The sequence below is a fragment of the Urocampus carinirostris genome, chromosome 10 (genome assembly GCF_059441175.1).
Source record: "Urocampus carinirostris isolate Australia breed hairy pipefish chromosome 10, RoL_Ucar_1.0, whole genome shotgun sequence".
NCBI lineage: Eukaryota > Metazoa > Chordata > Actinopteri > Syngnathiformes > Syngnathidae > Urocampus > Urocampus carinirostris.
The window spans coordinates 1,955,586-1,976,108 of record NC_142358.1 but is presented as its reverse complement, the minus strand read 5'-3'; the positions used below and the strand labels follow the sequence as shown (position 1 = coordinate 1,976,108).

The following is a 20,523-nucleotide window of genomic DNA, read 5'->3' as shown; positions in this document are numbered from 1 at the left end:
CAGTGCTGACATGTGCTCTATAAGACAAGGCTAGTTTTTGTGACAATGCTAGCTTTTAGCATAAAGGGATGCGACAAATTAAGAGATTTGCTTTTTGCTTTTAATGCTACAGAAAAGTGCAGAAGATACTAGGTTTTAATCTTGCATAATTTTGATCAAATTATTATTATTTGGGTCCAAGGTTTCCCATGAAAGATAAAGTGATGCTAACTTGTGGTGGAGCAGAAGGAAACGCTAGTTTTAATGACAATGTCAGCTTTTTTGCATAGAAAAAGACAACGCAAGATATAAGTACAAATAAAGATAGTCGCTTTTGATGCTATTTATGATACTAGTCATGGCATGAAGGAGAAAATTATTAGAAAGTTTGCTGTACAAAAATATAAAGCTAGTTTTTAGCTTAGCGTGAAACAACCGTGGCTTTTGGCAAAAATCGAGACGATCACTTTTGTCGCGAAAGACAATACCAGTTTTGCAGACCTATGAAAAGAGACAGTTCTTTTTCATCTTGCTAGTTTTCAACCTAAAAGCTAAGGCTAGTTTTCAGGATAACATTTTAATATAAGACTAGCTTATGGTTTTGAGGAGAAACATATTTCTGGATAAAGAAAAATATGCGTATTTTTAGTAAATCTAAGTAGAACAAGATGCCGGGGGTGAAGGGGTTATAAACTGAGAGCTGTTTTTTTTTTTAGCTAAATTTGCTAGCATGTGTAGCAGCCTGTTTTGAAACAAGCCTTTAACTGTTGCGTCAACATCTTTTGTCTTGAGCACAACAGTACAAGAAAGGGCGGGACGTCGCCTCATGTTAGCGTCTTTGCTTGTCTTTGCTTGCTAGCCTAGCAAATGGGAGCGGTTAAGCCAAGCATGCTAATAGAGGGCGGGGGCTGTCTCTTCCGTGCAAACACTTGGATGACTCTGCATGGTGAGATGGAGGAAGGAAAGGGAGAGGTAGGGGGTTGGGTATATGTGTGGTCGGTTTAGTTGTTCCAAACCCCCCAGTGGGGAAAGGCTCAGTTCGGATTTGCTCGTGCATTTTCAAACAACGCATTGACCCGTCACTTTGAAGTACATTTGCTGTGACAGCATATTCGCTCTCTCACTCCCTCTCCCTCTTTTGCCCTTTCTTTATCTTTGTTTTGTTTCCTCTCTTTATTTCGTTTCCCTCTCTCCCTCTCTTGTTTCCTCTCTCACCTTTCTTTTCTTTCCTTTCCCTACCTCTATCACTATCTCTTTCTTTGCATTCTCTCCCTCTCTTTTTTACTTGCCCTCGTCGCCTTACCATTTTTTTCTCCCCTCTCACTTTTTTTTCTCTGCTGCCCTCTCTATTCTCTCCCCCCCCTTTTTTTTTTTTTTTTTTACACTCTCTTACCTCCAATCTCTTTCCTCTCTCTCCCTCGCTCCTTCTTTGCCTCCCCTCTCTTGTTTTTTTTCTCTCCCCCTCATTTTTTCTCTGCCTTCCTCTCTTTTTTCAGCTCCCCTATTTCTCTTTTCCTCTCCCTCTTTTTCTTCCACTCTATTTTTTTGTACCTCCTTCTCTTTTTTCCTCTCTGCCCCTCTTTTCTTTCTTTTCTTTTCCCATATATCTCCCTCTTCCTCTTTCCCTCATCCCCTCTCCCTCTGTCTTATTTCCTCTCTGTTTCTTTACCCTCTCTCTTTTCTTTCCTCTCACTCACTCACTCACTCACTCACTCACTCACTCACTCACTCACTTACTCTCTCACTGTGCCTTTTCTTCACTTAGACACATCCCCTCTCTCTATATATATCTCTCTCTCTCTCTCACAATAACCCCACCACCTACCTCTCTCTTTCACTGTCTGTGTTCTCACCTTTTCCTTTTTAACTCGCTCTCCCTCACTTTTCCACCTGAAGTCCACAGACGTGCAGATGTGGAAGCTTGCACATCCTCCACAGAGAGCATGCTGGGAGAAAGGGAAAAAAAGAAGAATACCATAAAGAATATAAATATGAAACAAATTTGTTTTTGTTTTCCCTCCAGACATCATGCCTTTAACATGCCTGATAAGAACCCCCTGACTCGCATAGCCCTACCTACACACCGTCACCTGCAGCTGCCCTCTCATCTCCAAGCGTCGCCGTGCATGACACGACAGGTAAGTGGCGGCGCTAACGTAAAATAAGTGTTTCCACATGTTGTCTCTCCAACCTTAGTGCCCCAAGCCTGTCCAACTTCCTGACCCAGAGCCGCCACCGCTGGGTCAGTGGGTTCAAACATACAGATTTGCTCACACTCGCCAGCTGTCAGGGGCAAAACACATCCAAAACACATCCAAAAAACATCCAAAACACGTCCAGCTCTCTATTGAGGTCAGCGGCAGACCCCAGGTGGGAATTTTTGGTCAAGAAAGGAAATAACATTTTTCGATTGCAGAATGAATATTATGCTTTACTTTGATGCACAAATTGTGTTTACTTTCCAGAATGTTTCATTTGAGGCCTGAAATGGCCTGTACCCATGCTTTAAATTATAGGTGTGTTGAAATGTAATACAGTGTATATTTCTTTATTAAATATTAAAAGGAATATATTTATTAAACAATGCACTGCAAAAGTGAATTATTACTCCAATATTTCTCTTAGTTTTAAAGGGACGGTGTATTATATTTAGTGTCTCCTAGTAGTACAAAAAAACAGTCATCCGTTAAAAAAAATCAAACATTTATTTGAACACTAAGACAAAATACATGAACTATCATACCTATGAAATTTGTATTTTTTAGTTTTGTATCCATTTGTCATAGAAAGTTTTGCTATTTTAAGTAAATATTTTTCTTGTTTAATTGTTTTAACATAGCAAAATTGTAAAACAGTACTTAAAACGAGCACATTACTTGTTTTGAGTATTTATCTCCCTTCAGTGGAAATCAAATGAAAATAGTAAAACATATTTTTTAACAACTAATTACATTCTAAATTCGACAAGAAATAACAATTAAAAAATAAAATAAGAAAATATAATTAATTTTATTATAGTTATATTGCATTTCCAAAATCATAAAATAATATATAAAAATAAAAATATAAAAATATTACATTGAATTCAAATTTTATTTAAACAATAGGTTCAAATAGTTAAATAAGAAAACTATACTTAAAATTAGTGAAACTTTCGGCCAAGGGGATACAAATATCTTTCAAAAACAAAAAGTGATATAATCACAAGGTCGACCATTATTTACCTTTGTATACATATATGCTATAAAGATACCTTTATTTTTTTAAAAGGTATCGAAGGGTAAACAAAAAATATATTTTGTTTATCCTTTTAGTACATACAGTAGGTAAGAACCTTTAACTGAATTATTTCATATCATATCATTTTATACTATATTATATTATATTATATTATCTCATCTCATCTCCTCAGTAGGGTCGCGGGGGTGCTGGAGCCCATCCCAGCAATCATCGGGCAGTGGGCAGGAGACACCCTGAACTGGTTGCCAGCCAATCGCAGGGCACACGGGGACAGACAACTCACTCGCTCATTCACACCTAGGGACAATTTGGACCAGCCAATTCACCTGAAATGCATGTTTTTGGAATGTATATTATATTATATTATATTATATTATATTATATTATATTATATTATATTATATTATATTATATTATATTATATTATATTATATTATATTATATTATATTATATTCATATTACAGTATAAATGATTCCAACAATGTATATCTGTTTCACACTGATAAATTATCATTATTTTTTCATATTGTGGTGTCATATTTTACATATATTATATTTTAGATATTTTATTTTGTATTGTACTAAATCCAATTAACAATGTGTTTGTTCCTCTAGGCCAACGGAAATGGTAGATTCCACCCCTGGTTGTCGACACATGTCGGCCTCCACCCGCCACTGCCCATGACGATGCTAACGCTAGAGGCGTACGTCAGATGAGAGATTTAGCGGAGCAGAGCGTCCATTTTGGCGTGCTAGTTCGGCAGTGACAGCTGACAAGGGCTTCATCCTGGTGTATAAAAACAGCTTCCGTTTGTCCTGAGCAGAGACAGGTGGGGGTGCCGCAGGTGAGCTCTTTCATGCGTGGCGCTAACATAGCAATAGAACATCAATTTTGTGTCCCTGAAAACATTGAATGAATTGTCTTTATCGGCATTGATATCAACGTTTTGAAAAATTGTATACAACGAGATTACACATGGCACTCCAGGCTAAAACATTTAGCAAAGACTACATAAAGAATAAAGAAAGACAAGACTATCAAGATAAATAGGCACTGTGGACTGCTGGTGTTCCAGGTATGTGTCACCCGCAGGAGGAGACGACCCAGGACACGCTGGAGAGACTACATCTCTAGGCTGGCCTGGTAAATCCTAAGGATTCTGTCGAATGAGCTGGATGAAATGGCTGGGGATAAGGAGGCCAAGGCTTCCCTGCTGAGGCTGCTGCCTCCCTGACCTGAACCTGGATATGTGGAAGATAATGGATGGATGGATGGATGGATGGATGGATGGATGGATGGATGGACAACTGAGTGCTTAGAAAGCTGGCCTAGTTTATAATGATACAGATACCCCTCAGTACTTAGCTCTATGGTTATTGCAGGTTTAATATCACTGCAACTGTCCGTGTATGTGTTCTGATAGGGTGGTGTAAACTGTCAGTCAAAAAGCAGGCGGTTCCTGCCTCAGTAAACAATCTAAGAAGCATAGTGACAGCTAGCTTTTGGCTGCTCGTTAGATTGACAAAAAAATTAATCAATTCAATTGGACTCTAAGGAAAGTCATAAGAGTGCAGTTAAATTGTGATCACCAGCGGCTGTTATGTGGGATTATTATCAGGTTCCAGAAGCGACTCGGAGGCGTTCAGACAATGCAGTAACAGTGCTGCTGGTCCGACCTACTGCTAACGGCTAGGCTAACAACTTTTTGAAGCCACTGGTTTGGACCCTGTATCTTACTAACCCTAAGTCCATTAACAATGAAACAGATGACTTGGGGCAACAACTCGTGGGAATCCGCAACATTTGGGACGGTTTTATTTTAATCATTGGATATATCTGTCTCCATCCAAAGACAACCGATGCTAGCATGTATCTAGCTGGCCGCTCTCCAATTTTTTTTCTTAGTCTGAAAGCAGATTTTCGCCCTCCAATTTCGTTTTTGTTTTGTATAATGACAATTAAACATTTCATTAAACTGCAATTATGTGTTGTGTGTTAATATTTGTTGCTCTATAATTGTTATTTTTTTTCAGTCATATACTCTCATTTGATAATGACATAATCTCGAGGTAGGTTTAACCCTTTGGAGCCTTTTACAAAGGTGTGACGCTACTTCGCAGGGATTTTTTTCGCAGGTGGTTCTGGTCCCCATTAACCACAAAATCTGTGGGATCTTTTTAAAGCAATGAAAAAGAATAGTGCATCGTAACAATAGTGCAATGAAATTAGTGCAACCATAGTTTTATTTAGCAACAACAAGAAAGAAAATCAAAACAAGTTACAAAACATAATTTCAATTTTTTTTTGCTTCATTTAGGGTGGAGATAGCCCTGGGGAAGAAGCTGTCTCTGAGCCTATTTGTCCTCATTTTGTGGGATCTGTTGCACCCAATAGAGGGCAATAGGTCAAAGAGGGGTTGGCTGGGTTGGGAAGAAACTTTTATAATGTTGATTGCTCTGCTAAAGTATCGCAAGCCAGCAATATCCACTGTATTGGGATGAGAGCAGCCAATGATCTTTTGGACCATGTTGATTACTATGTTTTCCTGTCTGCTGCCGTGCTCCCAGCATACTATATGGTGATGCCGTATGCCCAAAAACCTTTCAATGTGGCTCTGTCGAAGATCACCAGCAACCTCTGATCAAGGTTATTCCCTCTTGAGCACCCTCAGGAAGTGGAGTCGCTGGGCCTTCCCCACCACAGCCCAGGTGTTGGCTGACCAGGAGAAGTCCTCAAAGATGTGAATGCCCAGGATCTTCAAACAGGTGGTGTCGTCAGAAAACGTCATAATCATGTTTAGAAGTTGAGTTGGTGAATAGTCCGAGTATACAGGGTAAACATTGAGGGCTCAGCACACATCCTTGGGGGGGATCCGGTGCTCAGCGTCAGGGTGAAAGAGATGGTGTTGCCTAGTTTCAAGGTCTTCGGGCGGTTAGAGCTGCAGCTGCAGATGTAGTGCCCCTGTTGGGATACTTTCTCCAGCAGGACCTCTAGGACGATGGTTTTGAACGCAGAACTGAAGTCCAAGAAGAGGATTCTAACACAGCTCACGTAGCAAACAACAGAGAAAATATGGACACCCCTGACTTAAACAATAACATAAAGTAGTCAGATAATACACACTGTTCCTCTGACACCAATTATGAATTCATTTATCACTGATTGATCAATATTCACATTAATTCTTGATATTTTGCTTTTTATTTTTGTTGTATTTTTTAAAAGGATATTTGAAAACAGTGTTTTTTTTTAATCGGAAGTTTTCTTGTGGAAAACCCAATCCGGCCCATCCTCACTCAGACCCTAGCCCCAGCGACCTCAAGTCAATTGAATTTGAGACCTACGGGTATGCTTTAGCGGGTATGAGGACGGAGGAATCTTTAGTCTTGTTGTTTGTCGTTCTCTAGTGGCGGTGTTGAAAATTACAAAACTGTGATTGGCAGATTTCCACTAAATCCAAACAGGCAGCAATCTTTGGTGGCTTGCGGACGTATTATCTTGGTGTACAAATGGACAGACCCCCACCCCTTACATTCCCAATGTGAGATGGGGCGTATTAGGGGTATGTGAGGCGTAATACCCGGAGGGAGGCGTCTGGTCTGTCCTGCGACACGGGTCCTGGAGTCCTGCCGGTCCAATCTGACTCGATGTGCGTCCTCCTCAGAGCAGCTGCCGGTGTTGGGCACAACACTGGCGCTGACAGCTCGTCCACGGGTCTCGGTGGGACCGTGTCCATCACAGGCAGGCGGGGAAAGGGACAGGTGGGCTCCGGGGGGGTCCGTATGTTGAAAAGGCACCAGACACCTGCTTGAAGGGGTTAGCCCAAGTATGATGGCTGGCAGGACTTTATTGGGGTATGGTTGATTTTGTGTCACATACGTAGAAAGAAATCTGTCGCTTATGGAGAAATGATGGAAAGGAGATCACGATTATGCTAACATGCTTTATTCTTTTATTCCTACTTACCTTACTTCCTTTGTTTCTTCCTACTTTCATTCCCATTTTCTATGTTACTTTTCTTCCTCCCTTCCTCCCTCCTTACTTTCCACCCAGTCTTAATATTTATTTTCCTAATTTTGAAAAAAAAATATTATGAGAGGAAATACAATTCAGTTTTTTTTAGGGATATATTTGCTTTGTTATTTTTTAATGGTTTTTTTTTCTTTATTTTGCCAGGCATTCCACTTGGGCAAGGTTGTTGGGGGTTGGTATGTTGAAAAGGCACCAGAAAGCCACTAGAGAGTGCCAAAGAGTGTACATGAAGGCAGATGTATCTTTTGTGGGTGATTGGCACCTAACTAGATACACTCCAGGAGGCCTAAAGAACTGTGTCAATTTTTAAGAAAATCAGTTCAGCCACATACGAACACAAACGCACGGAAATTGGGATTAATAAATACGATTAGATTACATCAGATCGGATCAGATGACAACAGATCAGATCAGATCAGATTAGATTAGATTCTGATACATTTTAATTGAATTAAATTTTTTGTCATTGATATAATGCCTCCAATATGCTGGTAGGCGCCTTGCATGGCTGACTCGGCTATCGGCCTGTGAGTGTGTGTGTGATATAGATATTGAATCTTTCAGAATATTGTAAGAAGTTTTCAGATTTTTTTTTGGTCTACTGTATTCAACATTATTACATTTTTCCAAAAATATATGTTTATTTTTTTTTTTTCTGTTTCGGGGAATATTTATCTTTTTTTCTGTTTGGGGCTTTTGAGGAGTTAATTCATGTTTTGTTTTTGGGTTTGTTTTTAGTGTTTCAAAAAAATTTGTCTCCCACAATCTTTTTTTCTTTTTTTTCCTTTAGGAATATTTAACTTTTTTTAAATATTGTTTTGTTGAAATTGTTTTTTTCTGGTTTTCTGGGATTTTATGATGTTAAGGGGATTTGTTTAAATATATTTTTTTGTTTATCAGATTTTTTTTTCCTTGTGTTTCCTCAATAGTTTTTTTTTTGTTTTTTTTTTCTAAACAATTAGTGTTTATAATATGTTGTTGCCTGCTCACAAATGAAAACTGAATATTCCCCTACAAAAAAAAACATATTCTGAAAAATTAGTCCGAAAAACTAGAAAACAATATTCGTAAAAACTACCACAATACTGGGGTAAACAACCTAAATGAATAAGTGGCTTCAAGATCTAGAGTCGAACACTTGGTTTTCTGGAGTATAAGTTGCAGGGTTTTTTTTCATAGTGCTACTTAGTGAATTGATAAACACATTGAGTTTTACATTTTTGTTAATGGCACTGTATATCACTTCACGTGTCATTGTCACACTAAACTGCAAGAGGGCGCTCTAGGCCCACGTTGATCATTTTAACTTTGCCCAGTTAAGTCACCTTTAATTGTGACACCCTTACTCACAAAATGTCTCAAAAGACTGCACAGGCCACAATTATGCAATCCCCTGATCTGAAACTGATATGCGGGTGAGAAAACATTCAAAAACCTCAACATGGGAGGAAAATAGGAAACCTTGGGAAGCGGCCACTTAAGAGGTAATCCCACGTCCAGGATGACCAGGCTTCAATACATGTTGCATTGGGTAACAATACACAAAACAATATCAATAAAGAAAAACATAGGTTATATGTAAAATTGTTCAAAAAGTCCATGAAAGCAATGACGCAGCTTCCCATCTCAGCCGGCTGGTGAATGGAGATAATAACATGTATGTCAAGGTGTTGGTCCACTGACTCATCTTGATACGTCCTTCTCCTTCATGTCACTACCAAACAGGGAGCCAGAAAGAACAGGAAAATAAAAGTATGAGGTCCGCATCAATCAGAAGCTTGAGAATAGAATTGTTTTCTTAATTCTAGATTTAAAAACTTCCACTGAGGTTGCAGATCTTATCTCCAAAGGCATATGAATCGACAGTACTTTGGCCCGAATGAAGAAATGATCTGAAATGAAATAATTTGCATTTATATAGCGCTTTTCAAGTCAATGACTTCCCAAAGTGCTTTACATTTTGTTTCACATTTCCCAATAGCGGCTGTGATCTGTGCAGCCATGTAAGGCGCTAACCTGCTTATTGGGGGTATTGGGGGTTCAGTGTCTTACCCAAGGACACTTCGGCATGTAACACGGACAAGACGGGATTCGAACTGGGATCCCTTAATCCTAAAACTATCGCTCTATTTCCTGAGCTACTGCTCCTACTGAAGAACGCTCTCGAGCCTGCAGATCTCGTCTTGGTTCTTGGAGTCACAAGCAAAACAGCATTTTTGGATCAGAAACATAGGGGGAGATCAAATCAGAGAGATAAGAGGGGGCAAGTCCATACAAACATTTGTATGTTAGTAAGAGAACCTTAAAGTCCCATCTTAAGACAGTAAGCCAGTACAAGTTACCTAAAATTGGATTGATATAGTCAAACTTTCATGTCCTGGTCACAAATCCCACTGATGCATTCTGTTGCGGACATTTTTTGAAGCAGAAAGAAGCGAAGAGGCTTATTGTCTACCTCCCGATTGTGGGCAGTGTTTTAACGGTTAGATTCAGTGATTTGAATGGAGGCTGATAGTTTGGTAAGCATGTTATTTATGCTTGAGTTATCAAAATAACTCTTTATATTTCACATCAGGGTGGCTGCGGAGCCTGCATGCTTTTTCTTCCTGGCTCTCTGGTTTCCTCCCACATTCCAAAAACATTCATGTCAGGTTGAATGGCTAGTCAAAATTGTCCTTAGATGTGAATGAGCAATTAAGTTGTCTGTCTCTGTGTGCCCTGCAACTGGCTGGCAACTAGTTCGGGGTGACCCCTGCCCACTGCCGGAAGATAGGCTCGAGCACCCCACTGATGAAGACAATGGGAATAGAATATGGATGGATGGATTTTACGTTATTACTGAAATTATTAGGCATGTCGATCATGTAACATTAGTATACCATATGAACTGATTCAGCCTTTGTTCTCTTCTATTTTAAATGGCCCTTCAACATGATAATGTATGTTTTTGGTGTTGGATTTTATCCAAAAGAAGTCACCCAAATATGCAACTTATTATCTGAATAAAAATTATACTTGTTTTTTTCATTCTTAATCTTGCATTTTTTTGGCTGGTGCAACTCATACTCCCGAAAATACTGTAAACATCGCACCAGCAAGAATATGACTCCGGGAAAAAAAGAAAATGTTAACGATTCCTCGTTATCTCGACTCCTGCCTGACAACATGACGACCAGAACTGAAATTGCACTAATTTTGTTTTTCTTCTCCTCAGCACAGCAGATCAAAACCGGGAGCGAGCAAAGAAGCTTAAAAGCCCCACAGAGACTTTTTTGGGAGGTTCGGGGGAGAAAAAGGGAGTTGGCTCTGAAGCTAACTCCATTGACAGCTATCAGAACTCGGGGCAGACGGAACCACTGGAGCAGCCTCTGGCGCTCTGCATAAATAACTCATGAGCGCCTCATGAATTATGCATAAGTTATGCCTGGGATATTTTATTAATAGGATTGTCTTAATTGAGTTGCGCTGAATAAAGGAGAGTTTCATCTAGGGAGGAATATTAATGAGGCCATCCAACCAAATGCGCTTTCTTTACATAGAGCAGGGGTATCCAACACGCACCTCGTGGGCCGGATCAGGCCCACCAAGGGATTGAATCCAGCCCACGAGACAACGCTGGGAGAAGGTCATGGTGCTGTTCCACTGACTCATCTCGATACGTCCTTCACCCTCATTTCAACACCAACCAGGGAGCCAGAAAAGACAGGGAAAGAAAAGTATGAGGTCCGCATCAATCACAAGCTTTCGAATAAGAAATGTTTCTCAATTCTAGATTTAAAAACTTGCCTTGAGGTTGGAGATCTTATCTCCAAAGGCATATAATTCAACAGTCCCGGGGCCCAGATGAGGAATGCTCTCAAGCCTGAAGATTTATTCTTGGCCTGCAGATTTCTTCTTTGCTCCTCTACCGCCCTTTCTCTCAGTCTCACTTTGTTCACTCTTTCTCTCTATCTTTGTTTGTCTTTATCTCTTTATCTCTTAGTTTTCTCTTTTTCCCAATTTGTGTTTCTTCACCTTCTTTCTCTTTCTCTCTCTCTCATTTCCTCTCTTTGTCTCACTTTCTTTTTTCTTTCTTTTTCTTCCTCTCTCTTTTTCTTTCTCTCTCGCACGCTCTTTTATTTTAAGATAACACACTAGCTTTAGAAAACAAAGAAGTTCTTAATGTATAAGTTGACAATTTCTGTTTTCAATGTAAGAGAAAAGGATGCCAGTTTTGCTAACTAAAGATGGTAAAGCTAGTTTTGGGGTAGAAGAACACGACACACAAGTTTTGAAGAAGCCAGTTTTGGTGTACAAAAACACAATGCTTGCTTTTTGAAGGGAAAAAAAGAAAAAAATGCAAGTTTACTACAAAAGGAGATAAATTAAGGTATCGGCGTGCAAGAAACCAGTTTTTGGTGTAGAAGATGCTACGATGGGATTGACTAACTTTTTTCCAAAAATAAAGGGACAATGCCAGACCTAAAAGAAGACAATGCAAGCTTTTGAAGTGTATTTTCTTGAGTGCAAGCGGGAAGTAGGGAAAACATAATGTTGTTAAGTTGGAATGAAGATTTATATAGAGAATATCGCGCAGGTCAAACTTGAGATCTTACATTTGCACAGACAAAGAGAAAATGTGAGGGCAGGGCGAAGGACCGCCGAAGGTCGAGCCGAAAAAGGACAGACCACTGGGAAAAAGGAAAATAGTACCACGGCCTTCTGGAACACAGATCTTACCACATGCAGCCACTCTGGAGCAGGGCTAAGTGTCCTCTGTGAAATTCACATCCGCGAAGGTGAGGCTCCTCGGACAATAGTGGTAAAAATATTCAAGAGTATATCAGATTCAGATTCAGATATACTTTATTGTCATTCGTGTACACGTGTATACAGAACGAGACGTCGATACATCTGACCTTCCTTGAGCTTCAGATAAGTCTAACCATGACTTTGTCAGAATTTCAGCGCAGCAGTTCGTCATCTCGCGGTTAGTTCCAATTGTAAACGGTCCAGTTTATTGTCCAGAGAGCGAACGTTGGAGAGGAAAATGGATGGGAGAGGCGTTTTGAAGGGTTTAGCCTTTAGGCTGCGGTTAGCCCGGCCCGACAACCCCGCTTCCTCCTCCGGTCACACCGCTCTTGCCGCTCTGCTTCGCTGCTTTGTAGGCCGCTGGGTCTTGTTGACGTATGTGTGTGTATATACATTGAAATCAACTTCATTATTTTAACATATATAACATCATACCTGTTTTCAGTGTAAATAAAATTCGACTTTTGCACAGAGCCAAAGACTTTAGGTTTAAGGTGATGCTAGCATTTTGAGAACAAAGGAAATGCAAGCTTACTATGTAAAATAATACAATGCTAGCTTTACACACATAAGGAAAACCTAGTTTTTGGCATATAGGGAGTTCATGTCCATTTTCAATGTAAAAGACGATACAAGTTTTTAAGCCTAGAACAGGATTCGTATACCTTTTTATGGGAAAATTCGAGCACTTTTGAAAGACTTTCAAGGCCACTTTCCCAATTTCTCTAGTACTAATAAAAATAATTATCCAGTGCTGATCAAAGGAAGTCTGGACCCTAGTTTTAAACACTAGCCTTATTTCGATACCCTAAATTAAATTTAAAACCCTAACAACCCAAACCCTTGCTCCTAACCCTGGTCCTACACCTAACACTGGCTGTAACTTTAGTCCTAACCCTGTTTCAAACCGTAACCCTAGCTCTAAATGTACTTTGGAACCCTACATTCACTTTAGAAACCTGACATGGAGCTTAAACTTTAGTTCCTAATCCAAACCCATTTTTTGGAACCATCAAATACATTTAAAACACATATTTGAATGCCAAACTTAAGAATCAAGTCGTTCTCGTACTCGGATTCTGACCCGAACACGGAAGCAGATCTTCCGTAGCGAGCGATGGTGGTGTAAGGGATGAAAAAACTGGTCTGTATCCGGGACTGGGAGAGCAAAGCGTGGTCAGGATCGGAAATGAGTCGTAAGCCTGGACAGGAGAGTAGACGTAGTCAGGATCAAAAATGGGTCGTAAGCCGGGACCGGAGAGCACACGTGGTCAGGATCATGACAGGTTGTGGCCGGAGATAAACGGGAGCAAAAACGGGACAGGCGCTAGTCAGGGTCGAAAAAGTCTTGCCTTGTAACAACCGAGGTTTGCAGACGGACTGAAAACAGGGGATTGACAGGACTGGGTTTGAATACGGAACGGGAGCCAATAAGATCCCACCGCGGGCACAGGTGATACACATCGGTAATCATGACAGAACCCCCCCTCAAGGGACGACTCCAGAAGTCCAAAAAACCGGAACATCCAAAAAGAAAAAAAGTAATATTCCACCAAATGAACCGATGCCCCATTATCAGCATCAGGGGGCGGCTCCAGAAATCCACAAAACAGAAACACAAAATCCAAAAAGAAAAAAAACGACGTCCGGGCAGGCAGACGGATTGTCCAGGCAGACCGACGGATGGTCCAGGCAGGCCTACGGATGGTCCAGGCAGGCCGACGGACGGGTCAGGCAGGCGGACGGATGAGTCAGGTAGGCGGAGGAACGAGTCAGGCAGATAGACGGGCATGGGAGGCAGACAGACGGCATGGTGGGCAGGCAGACGGGCATGGCGGGCAGGCTGACAGGCGAGTCAGGCAGGCGGACGAACGCCTCAGGCAGGCATACGGACAAATCAGACAGGCGAATCAGGCAGTCATACGGGCATGGCAGGCTGGCCGACTCATTTTGATATCTAGTTTTGTAGTATTTTTATAGTATTGTAATACTTCTGTAGTAGTATTTTTGTTGTATTTCTGTCATAATGTTTCTGTCGTAGTATTTTTGCATTACAGTGTTATTGTAGTGGTAGCTCTGTAGCATTTAGTATTTTTGTAGTATTTCTTTAGTATTTTTGTAATATTCCTGTTGTCATTTTTGTAGTATTTATGTAGAAGTATTTCTGTAATGTAGTATTACTGTAATAGTATTACAGTCATTGTTGTGGAGTATCTCTTTTCTTTCCGAAATAAAAGTAATAGCATGTTTAAGGTCCCCGTTTTCAACTACTAAATCCCAAGTGATCCCATGAGCCAAGAAGAGATCCCCAGGTTCGAGAGCGTTCTCCATTCGGGCCCCGGGGCTGTGGAATACTCTTCCCCCTGAGATTCGATCTGCAACCTCAGTGGAAATGTTTAAATCTAAGCTTAAAACACACTTCAATTCTATAGAATATGAATAACCTATATTTTATGTTGACAATATCTGTGTATCTGTGTATTATTTGCCCTCATGTAGGTTTTAGATCAGGTGATAATAGTCCGTGGTTTGCAATAATCTGTGGTCTGTCCCTTTGAGACCTTTTGTGATTAAGGGTTATACAAATAAACATGACTTGACTTGACTTAAATTTGATATCTATAGTTTTGTAGTATTTTTTTAGTATTGTTGTAGTGTTGTTGTGCTACTAATGGAAAGACATTGCTGCTGCTGGATGTGCTGTGGGTTTGTTTTTCCATTAGTAGCACTTTATCTATTGTAGACATTTATATTATATTTGGACCGTTTTTGTTTGAAATGGCACATTAAAAAGCGTTTTGAGCTGCATTTGGCCCACGGGCTGTAGTTTGCCCACAGCTGGTCTAGAAAATAAGGGCAATGCCAGTTTTAAAAGTTAGAAGAGGACGCAATTTTCCGACAAGAGAACAAAAAGGAAAGAAAAAGATTTAAAAAAAAAACAGAAAGAAAGAAGAAGAAAAAGGAAAAAAAGACAGATTTTGGGGGGTTCCTTGATCAGTACATTATCAATAATAATGTAATATTTGGCACAAAATGAAGTAGTGTTCTTACATCTAAAATGAATATATAATTCTACTAAATTATACAACCCTTAGGAAAGCCCTCACTCAGACATTTTATTCTGTTGGAAAAACTCAGATCACAAACATGAAACAATCGTAAGGTCATTCCAAATTGCAACACGTTGGCATTCAGAAACACGAAAAAAAAATTGAGAAAAAAACATTGCAATGTTCAGTAAATGTTACTTTTATACAGCAAGTGCAGGGAAATAAATATTGAATTGAACAGTCAGAGCTTGGAAAATTAAATTCTGAGGAAAAAAATGGAATCAGTGCATTTTGAGTAGAAAATAGGGACGCACCCAATCAATTTTTTGTCCTCAATTGGGCACCTTGCTTAGATTAAGTATGCGGTTAGCAGTCAAAAACAGTGCTGTTATCACACTTTAGATGGCTCCTGGACTAAGTGGATTGGTAAGAATCATGGTTACGACAAGAGAGATGTCTCTTGAGACCAAAGACAGGATCATCAAACTTCTTGACGAAGGTAACTCTACTCTATGATTGCCAAAGATATAGGGTGTTCACAGTCAGCTGTATCAAAGATTTGGACCAAGTGCAAACAGCATGAGAAGAATGTTAAAGTCAAGCGTACTGGTAAGCCAAGGAAGACATGTAGGCATCAAGACAAACAACTAAAGGCCATATGTCTTGAAAACGGAAAATGCACAATAAGACAAATGAAGAGGAAATGGATGCTAGTTGGAGTCAATGTATGTGACACAACTGTGCAAAATCGGCTAAAGGATTTTCATACAGGAAAACTAAAAGGAACCCATTGTTGACGCTTAAACAAAAAATAACAAAACTACAATGGGCTAAGGTGAGGCAATCATGGACTGTGGATGACTGGATAAGGGTAAAGTTCAGTGATGGGGGGATGGCAATTGTCAAATCTACACTAAAGTTGACATTGGCATTTTGGACAGCTTTCAATTGAAACAATGTTTGGGGATGATAAACTCATTTATAAAACAAGGAGGATAAGGCTATAGTTATAATTTACATGATATTTACACAAGAAATGTCGGCATGTAGAATGTTACATACAGTTGGTATCGTAATACAGTTGCTATTGTAAGGGTTGTGCAATTTTGCATTTGGTGCAAAAGTCATCATAGTGCAAAAAAAAAATAGTCAACATATGCATTGGTGCAAAAATAGTCATCATAGTGCAGAAAAAAAATGGTCAACATTGTGCAAGGTGAGCAGTAAACATAGTGCAGTCAACATGTGCAAGAACATAGACATGAGTACCATTTTATATTCGTGTGAGGTAGTGTTTTTGCAAGGGTTTTTCAGTTTTTGTGCGGTGTCTCTTTAGGGTGGTAATGGCAGTGGGGAAGAAACTGTCCCTAAGTCTGTTTGTTTCTGCTTTGTGTGACCTGAAGTGCTTGCCGGAAGGCAGCAGGTCGAAGAGGTGGTGGCCAGGGTGAGAAAAGTCCTTGGTGATGTTTTCTGCTCTGCTGAGGTAGCGAGAGCAGGCAATGTCCTCCAGACTGGGCAGAGAGCAACCGACGATTTTCTGGGCTGTTTTGATGACCCTCTGTAGCGTTTTCCTGTCTGCTGCTGTGCACCACACCGTAATGCAGTATGTTAGAATGCTCTCCACTGAGGCTTTGTAAAAGGATACCTGCAGCTGCTGTTTTAGATTATTTTTCCTGAGCACTCTAAGGAAATGTAGTCTCTGCTGGGCCTTCCCTACCACCGCTCTGGTGTTTGCAGTCAAGGAGAGGTCGTTGGAGATGTGCACACACAGAAATTTGAAGGAGTGGACTCTCTCTACACAGTCTCCTTTCAAGTCCATGCCTCAGTGACTGCAAGCTTCCATAAAAGCCAAATGTTGTGCAATTTAATACAAGTAATGTTTTGATTGTTATTTTTTTCATTTTTCATGATTCCGTATTTTTTCCATATTTATTTTCTTGCACTTTCTCTATAAAAAGACAATTGCAATGTTATTCTTAATTTATTTTAGTGTGTGAATGCCAATATGTTGCACTTAGGAATTACCTTAGGATTGTTTTATGTTTGTGATCTTTTTTCTGCAGAATAAAATGTCTGAGCGGGGGCTTGCCTAAGACTGATGATTCCATACTTCTTGCTAGGGGTTGTTTTTTTTCACCCTCCAGTGAACGTTTATCTTATTTAAACTACAAACGTTTTAATACTCAGCAACTTTGAAGTCAAACCCTTCGTGAAAGAACAAATGTTAATTAAAATACGCATTCACTTTTCAGTGTCGCAACAAATAAACCAAAAATTACAAGAATGAAGTATACAATTTTTTTTTCAAAGCTGATCGTTAAGCACATCACTGAAAACCACAGGAAACATAAAAACATATTTATAAACCTAAAAAAAAGGTTAAAATGCCAAAAGAAATTCACCTTTTATATACAAACAAATGTAAAGTCAACAACACAGAATCCATGGGGAAAAATGCATATTAGTCAATCACAAAAGGGAAAAAGGGGGGAAAAAACTCTTAGAAGGGAGTTGGCTGTCCATTGGTTTAAAAATGAAACCTGATGTAAGCTGTTGCTTTTAAAGTGGATTAGTGCTGTGTAAAAAACCTTTTGGGGTATTAATAGTTGTGATTGATTTTTCTTTTCAAAATTAAAAATAGATCCTCTACTGAATGATCAAGACAACACTAAAAATGGTTTATCTTCAATTCCAAATCAAATGAGACCGATCAAAAGTGTGCCAACATAAATTAAGCTTAATTAATAAGAGTTGTTTAAAAGGAAAAAAAACTGCGGCAGGGTATACACGCACAAAAAATATTTCTCCAAATAACTTGAATTAAAGAAATATGCTTTCCACTTTCAATGAGACGCAAGTCAATTCACGGCCGCTATTGGTGTATGAGTGTGTGTGAATGGGTAAATGTGAAGCACATTGTAAAGCGCTTTGAGAAGTCTTCATTGACTTGAAAAGCTCTATATAAATGCAGATCATTTAATTACATTTATTTTCTCTTCTCTTGAGAGCCTCTTCCTTCTCCTTGCGGAAACCACGTCGGGCTATAGTACAGTACATTTAACTTTCGGCTCACTGTCGCTGATTATTTTCGTCACATGCCCACAGAGATCGTATATTTTCAGAATTACCATGTAGGCACCCGTGTTACTTTACAAAATATCCAAATAAATCAACATGAATGTTTCCCAATACCGCTTTTACACAAACAGCAATGTACACACAACCATTACAATTGTAGTAGTTCTGACGTAATATTTCTGTAGTAGTAATTTGGCAGTATTTCTTTAGTAATATTTCTGTACAATTTTTTTGTATTATATTATTCCTGTAGTGGTATATTTGTAATATTTCTAAAGATGTATTATAAAGTATTTGCGCAAGAGTATTTCTTTAGTGTTTCAGTAGTCTTTTTGTAATATTTCCATTGTAGTGTTTTTGTAGTATTAAATAGTTTTGTAATGTCGTTGTATGTTTGTAGTATTTATGTTGTAGTATTTTTGTATCACAATATTACTTTAGTAGTGTTTTTGTAGTATTTCGTATTTTCCATTTCAAAATAAGGACAAAAAATGAGTATATTAGGTGCCTGTTTTAAGCACTAAATTTGATTTTTAGTTTTGCAGTATTTTTGTAGTGTTTCGTGTTTTTTTTCTTTTTTGAGTGAAGGTAAAATAAGTTTATTGGGTCCCTGTTTTTAGCACTAAACTTGATGTTTAGTTGTGTCGTAATTATGTAGTATTTGTATTGTTGACAAAGGGACTGTGGACAAAGTTGACAACCAAAAACATTTTTTTTTCAATTAGTAATACTTTATTTTACATTATATAGATTGTGATTATGCAGCATGGCAGCGCAGTGGTTAGCGTGTGTGCGGCACAGTTCTGAGGTCATGAGATCGAACTTCCTGTGTGGAGTTTGCATGTTCTCCCCGTGCTTGCGTGGGTTTCCTCCGGGCACTCCGGATTCCTCCCACTTTCCAAAAACATGCATGTCAGGTGAATTGGCCGGTCCAAATCGTCCCCAGGTGTGAATGACCGAGTGAATTGTCTGTCCCTGTGTGCCCTGTGACTGGCTGGCAACCAGTTCAGGGTGTCCCCTGCCCAAAGATAGCTGGGATGGGCTCCAGCACCCCCGTGACCCTACTGAGGATAAGCAGTGCAGATAATGGATGGATTGTGATTATATTTTGACAATTTTCTTTTTGTGGGCCAGATAAAAAAAAACGTAAACTGGCCGCATTAGGCCCGAGGGTCACATTTGCCTAGTTTTGCTATAAATAGTCCCCAAGGTTCTGTCTAAATTACGTCATTATTTAATTTAAAGTGAGAATCAAAACAAAAACTGCAATTTTACTGACACCTTAAAAGGGATGAATATAGAAATGAACAATGATATACTGTATATATATATATATATATATATATATATATATATATATATATATACACACACACACACACACACACACACACACACACACACACACACACACACACACACACACACACACACACACACACACACACACACACACACTTGGGTATTAACATTCAATAACAAAATCCAGACATATTTCAAAAGTGTGTTGACATCTTGACGTTCACTGATCGTTTGTTTCCGTTTGCAATTTTTGTGACACCTGTGATATGTACAAATCACCAGCAGAGGTCGCGGTCCACCAGTCAGGAAATCAACTAGTTTTTCTCAAGCTTGTTTAGTTAAAACAAACGTTTTTTTTTTAAACTTTGTCATGTACGGTAATTGATTGTGCCTGAGGAGCAGACGCGTTATTACTGTAGAAGGGGCCCGCGTGGTATCGGGGAGGGGGTTTTGGGGTTTTTAAGGGTTATTGATCTATCTTCGTTATTCATTATCCATTATCCGTTATCGGTCAGTTCATGATACGCTACAAAGCCTAGGAGCCGGGACACTTACTCTCAGCCAAAAGGCCAAGCTAAGGTCCTAGCCCTAAAGCCTTGCTGCGATCATGTTTGTAACCAAGCGATGACACTATACCGTGTTCTGTAAATAAACAAAGTTCATGTTGAGTTTAAAGAGGACTCTGTCCATCTTTTACATGGTGTCAGAAGTCTGAAAGGATCCAGATAAGGAGACAAGTCATAATGGCCAAGTTTAATCCTCCATCGAACTTTGCTTTCGAGAAACCGTCAGAATGGCCGGACTGGAGGCAGCGTTTCGAGCGCTACAGAATCGCTACGAAACTAAACAAAGACGATGGACAAGTTTAAGTAAGCTGCTTGATGTATGCAATGTGAAGCAAGGCGGAGAATGTGTTCAAGTCTTTTGTTTTTGCTAATGAGGGTGAAGAGAGGATAATTATGACATTGTGCTAAAGAAGTTTGATGACTACTTCGTTCCGCGGAGGAATGTCATCCACGAACGCGCGTGTTTTCATCAACGTTTCCAGA

At 39.5% G+C, this 20,523-nt stretch overlaps 1 long non-coding RNA gene across 3 annotated transcripts; it reads left to right on the top strand.

Moving 5' to 3' along the window:
* Positions 1-852: 852 nt before the first annotated feature.
* Positions 853-5,202, top strand: LOC148357463 (uncharacterized). 3 transcript variants are annotated; one of them, XR_015851549.1, is made up of 4 exons: positions 853-925; positions 2,003-2,117; positions 3,836-4,065; positions 4,297-5,202. It is a non-coding gene; the product is annotated as an uncharacterized LOC148357463 (long non-coding RNA). The 3 variants fall into 3 exon arrangements; XR_015851548.1 differs by having other exon boundaries at positions 922-951; XR_015851550.1 differs by lacking the exon at positions 853-925 and having other exon boundaries at positions 1,392-2,117; positions 4,314-5,202.
* The last annotated feature ends 15,321 nt before the right edge of the window (positions 5,203-20,523 follow it).